Consider the following 6,297-nt stretch of genomic DNA (forward strand, 5'->3'; position numbering starts at 1 on the left):
ACATTTTGATTGAATTTTTTATGTGACTTTATGGTTTTATTACATGTGCAATGGATGAAAACAACTAGGATAAAATAAGGCTCGGTTGTGTGTTATAACATGCATTTGTACGACATGAGAGGGTGAGGGGCAGGGCCACGAGAACACAAGTCAAAGATACCGTGTTTGATGGTTCGCAGCCATCTGGTTTTACTTCCATTAGTCGCATGTCTTAGGTATCTACTTCACGGGGCCAGGTGTCCCCATCTCATGAAGCAACCGAAGTCCAGAAGGAACATGTTGCTAATGCCTTTGTAGATAGTTATCTATGAGGCCCATTTGATACCTTCTTACTTCATCTATATGAAGCCCATGCTACTAGGTATGTCTGGGAATGTAAGGTATATTTATTTACCTTTCATTACATATGTTTTAAACTAATTTAGTCGTGAATAATAGTGATATTGTTTTTACAGGAGCGTCCATGTTTAAAATATACAAACCATAGAAGGAAGATCTTGAATTTGGAACAACCTGACGATGACTGATTCAAGAATCTTATTTGCTACTCTAGTCTTGCACGTTTATATGTTGTTTTGTACATTACATAAACCATGGCATGCAGACGACATTTACAGAGAGATAGCATTCAGAGGCATCTTTCCACCTTTCTATTGGCGAGATGACCATCTCCATGGATTATATCTCATGTCTCCTGCATCTTCCCATTAGGGGAAATTAATGGACTATAGAAGGCTTGGTCGAGAGGAAGCCATCAAGATGCTAGTTACATTTGGAGGTTGACCATACTGAGTTCGCAAATGAGATAGCTGACACCATAGGTGTCCGTGTTAGATTTGAATTTTTTAAAGAATTTTATAAATATCACCTGCAGATGGCTCTGGATGGTGAAGGTGATGATAAGTTGGTTGAATACCACCGATGTAACAACCCAATTTTAGTAATTATTTCTTATATTATTATTACTATATTTTATTTTATTTATTTGGAGTGTTAATTAATTAATTGGTTGTTAGGTAGTAATAATCGATTATATTCATTAATTTGGTGTGTTAATTAATTATTTAGTGGATATGAGATATAATGAATAATTGAATTAATTAACTTGGTGTGCATATTGAGTTGGTTTAAGTTATTTGAATTAATTAGAGATATTTAAATATTAGGTCTTATTGGGCCTATTAATTAAATTAGAGGTATCATTCTTTAAGCCCAAATATAATACTAGTATATAAGAGGTGAATCAATTAATATCTATGTTTTTTAACTTGTGACCTAAAATATAAGTTAACCTAAAAAATGTTAATGTTATGAAAATGTTGTTGCCTTGAAAAACATATACATTATATTAGTAATAAATAGTTCAAGTTGTTGGTAATTGTTAGCTACACCAAACACAAGTGATTTACTATAAACCAAAAAAAGGCAAGATGCAAAGGACAATCTGCATGGTTTCAAACTTCTGCAAAAAAAGGTAAGATGTTGTCGCATCTCGAAAAATACGACCTTACAAGCGCATCGTACGCGCGCGGATGATTAACAAAGTCGTCACCAAATTTTATTTATTCCTAAGGAAATGGACTAAGATGACTAACACAACCAAATACATGTTTGGAAGTCAATTATGTGAGGGAAATATATTAACATCTCTCACATCTGTTGACTCAATGGGAACCTCCTATATTTTTAGTGTTAATGGTTTGTTAATGGAATGTTTGCAATTATTTATCTTATTTATTAAAATATTTACAAAAGGGAAGAAAGTTAGTTTTTTATTAGTGCGTCCGCCAGGGTTTCAAAATCCTGCACCTACGTATTCTCTGGTACAATGAAAAAATCAGAGCATCGTAGTTCAATAAAAAATGATTGTTTGTTAGTTGATTTTAGTTTCAAGGCACGGTGACGGAAAAAAGATTGTTTGAAATAAGTTTAAATGCGTGAGGACAGAAAAAAGGTTAATTTAGTGTATTTGAGGTTGATCTTATGATGGAAGACGAACATTCGACTAACCAAACGATACAACTTGTATTCAAATGCTCTGATACTTACAAAGAGATACGTCAAAGAAGTCTTTTCATCCGTTTTTTATAAAAAGGAAATTGGTGATTTTTTTATTTTTTTAATTAAATGAAAATAATTTTTTTTTAGTATTTTTAGTAAAACTAAGTTAAATAACTAAACTAAATAGAACTTATTTATGTATTTTTTTGTATTTTTGCTAATTGAATGTAATAAGACATATTTTTGATATTCTCGATGAATAAAATAATTAGGTATTTTTTACATTTTTGAACTAAATAAAATAATGGAATGAAAGGACATATATTTGGATTTTGGTATTTTCTATATTTTTTTGAAATTTTTCCCAATTAAATAAATTACATGTTTTTGCGTGTGTTTTTTTGTATTTGTAAAAAGTCAAACAAACAAATTACTAAATATCCATATACAATCATTTAAATACATAACACACACCTATTATCTTACATACATACACACACGCTAGTTTAAATGAGTAGTAACAATGCACATACATAATTTTTTTAGGCATATTTTAAAAAAAATATAACATTTAATTAAAATATGAAGAGTAAAAAGATTAGAAATTGGGCGGGAGTTACCACGTAGTAAGTACACCAAAACATGTTAGAGGGGAATACAACAAGGAAGAGTATTGTAGCATAAATAAGTGTATTATCGCAAAATGCTTCCATTTACAACAAGGTGCAAAGCTAGAGATCTGTTCATCAAATTCAACCCATTTATCATTCCAGTCATGAACAAAATCCAACAATATCACAACTTGAATATCATAGTAGCCTGAATGGTGAAAAATAGAAAGTTCTCTAAAACTAACACGGAGAACTCCGACGATTGAGGCGATTTCTGGAGAGGACGTGACGATTTTTGACGTGGCGGTGACGATTTTTAGCACGGCGATGGTGAATACGACTTCGCGGCTGCCAGAAATATGGGGCGTATGGTGGTAACATGGTGGCGCAAAGTAGTTCGAAGGGGGAGAAAATGCAGGTCATCGTGATGAAGATGTGGTGCTTTATTGTTGTTAATGAAGTCTTTGTGTTAGTGAAGAATGAAGGGTTAACAACGGAGATTTGTCCTCGACTAATCGACTATCGAAATGGCTTGCCCCTGATGATTTTTTTCTTGGAGCAGTTCCTTTTGATCGAGCCTTATAACGATATTCCTCAATATTGACTGAGCTTTAGAGGGATTTGCCCATGATCAGTGGTGTCTTTAGGCGATTTTCCCCTATTTTGCAGTGTCATACCCCAAAATGTGCCTTACTTTTTCATTTCGTCTGGCCCATGGCTCATTTCATCTGCATATTCACATGTCCTAATCATCCATCGTAAGATATTCATTTACAGTTGTATTTTTCACAATAACATCATTGATTCAAAATGTTTTGCTATTTGTGACACAAAGATTGGATTCATGACAAATGACTTGGCAAGCCTCGTGAGCTAAGGTTTTTTTCCATGGCATACTTGGGAATTAAAACTTATAGGATTATGTTACATTGACTTGGGATGTTCATCTCTTAGAACCTTAATTCTTGGTTTTAGATCTTTGTTTATTGGGGTGACATCATGGCATTGAAAGTTGGAAATCCTTCTCAAGTTTGTTTTTTGGTCAACAATAGTCAACCTGAAAGTTGACTTTTTATTGACCACCTCCTTGTGGGTTTACTTAGAAATTATTATGGGCCTTAATCCTATTTGTTTTGAGACATGATAGTTCATTTCAAGAGATTTGATTCAAGTTCACATTCAAGGCAAAATCAAGATTCGATATCATTATAGTTCAAGATCATTTCAAAATTCAATTTGGAGGGAAATGTCACTTTTCTTAGAATGTAAGCCACATTGGCATTTAAAGACCAATTTCATTATAAAACCTTCAAATATTTCATTACAAAAGGTCCAAAATCAAAATCACATAATTTTACATCATTTTACCTAGAGTTGACTTTTTGGTTAAACATTTGACCAAAGTCAGCTACCTATCCTAAACCTCATCCTATTTCTTCTTCATTCACAAACCATCCCTCAAAATCCTTCAAGTTCTTTACAATTTTTGATGATGTCCAAGACTTCTTCATATGCCATAGACTTCTTCATGATTCACACCTTGAATTCATGTCATGCATTGTTCCATGCCTTGCCATTTGATATCCCTTGCCAAAGTCTTCATGATCATTGCCTTATCTCAAGCCTAGCAGTCCATCATGCAACAATAGGAAGTATCAACATTATTCACATACTCAAAAACATTTTTCATCATAATTCATCTTCATGTTGGTACTAACAAGTTGAGGCTACCAACAAATTCTGCAGTATACATGTCAGGTACAATACACTAACATACAAATGCATGCATAACCATACAAAAACTAAGAATCAAGCCATCTACAAACCAAAACTTGGCATTACTCATTACGCAATCCATACCAAGGTGACACCTACACATATCTGCATTCAAAACAACCTAACCAGTTTACTTTGACATAACTTTTGAAAACAACTCTAACACAAACATTCCATGACTAGTTATATATCAATCCAACCAATCTAGTAGCATATCAGTCAAGTATTAACATAGCAGAGTCAAGTCAGACCAGCGTCACAAATTTCATTAACATTACACATTGACATTTCACACATAGTTCAAGCACAACTCAGTAATTTAACTAAGTACTAATTGTTGAAGCCACAAGTGAGTATGACTAACTGAGTCCATTTTTGTTTTGCAGCTGCATTAACTTGAATCATAGACAACAAAATAGTCAACTTTTACTTGATTTTATAACCTTTCAACATAATCAGCTGGCACAATCATTAACATTTCATCCTAACTAAAATAACACCCCATCAGTTCTGATTAATAACTAATTGGGTGTTAATTAGCTAGCTCCTCATAAATATTTCATAATGGATCGATTTCAGTACTAGTTGTCATAAACTCCAACTGCATATTTCCTAAACAATTAACAATCATTTCCTAAACAACTCTCACATAGCTCAAGTTACAAATAAGTTAACTAATTTTCTAAATTGCTTCAAGTTCAATTCAATAACATCACAATTTAACTAACATTGAATTCTAATTCTCATGAAAATTCATAACAATTCACAACAATTATCAAACAAACTTCTAATAATTCAACTAACCTTCCAAAACTAACTTAATTAACCTAGTTCATAATAACAATAACAATGCAATTTAACCAACATCCAGTTGAGTTCATCATCGTTTAGCATAACTTCGATAACTCACATTTCACAAACTTCAATATTTCAAAAGCAGAAAACTAAAGAACTTATTTTAATACTAGTTCTACTAACTGCCTTCTAACTTTACCAACTAATTAACATTAACCAACTCAAATTCAACCTAACTGCCAACTTCATCCAACTCATCTAACAACACAACTCTAACTACAATGTCCAAATTAACCTCATCATCATACTTCATTAACAACCATGAAATAGTCCAAACTAAACTTCAGAATATTTTACAAAAATAACCCATTTTTTCAAGGAAATTCCCAAAATACCCCTAGTTTAAAAAAATCCCAAATTACCCCACTTTTAGGAGGAGGCACCAATTCAATTAGTGACTCCTCTTAAAAATTGAATGCAGACACCAATTGGATTGGCTAAGGCAGGTGCCCTAGCCAATCCAATTGGCGCCCCTGTGTATAACTTGAGAGGAGGCGCCAATTGGATTGGCGCCTCAGTGTAAAATGCATTTTTTTGTTATAAATAGATGCGTTGTGTGAGTCGTTGTTCCACATCTCATTTAATCATTTGGCAATCATGTTTGGTGTTTGTCGCCGATACGGAAAGGTGATTTATGTGAGAGACAAACCTCGATCAACTGAAGAGGGAGTTGGTTCATTGGTTAGATGGGAAAATACCAGAAGGGAAAAATTAGAAGTATTGAGAGACTTTATAGTATCTTTGGTTGGGTGCGAATGAAGACTGATAAGGATGTTAGGGAAATCATGTTCGGCCGAGATGACATCAATTTGATTGTTGTAATCAGTTAGAAATATTTTTGTTTTCAGATAGCTTATTTTGTACTGATGTTTGTTGTGAACCTCATTGTAACAAAAAGTTAATGATATATAATGATTGAAGGTTACAGAAATACAATGTTACAAAAAGCTTAAGATCCAGATGATGCTCCTCGATTGGGACAGTTGTTCTTGTTATGTCCTGGTTGACGATAGATACTACATAATCTTATCATTTTATTTGTGGAATCCATTTC

Source organism: Lathyrus oleraceus, chromosome 4, assembly GCF_024323335.1.
Source record: "Lathyrus oleraceus cultivar Zhongwan6 chromosome 4, CAAS_Psat_ZW6_1.0, whole genome shotgun sequence".
Lineage (NCBI taxonomy): Eukaryota > Viridiplantae > Streptophyta > Magnoliopsida > Fabales > Fabaceae > Lathyrus > Lathyrus oleraceus.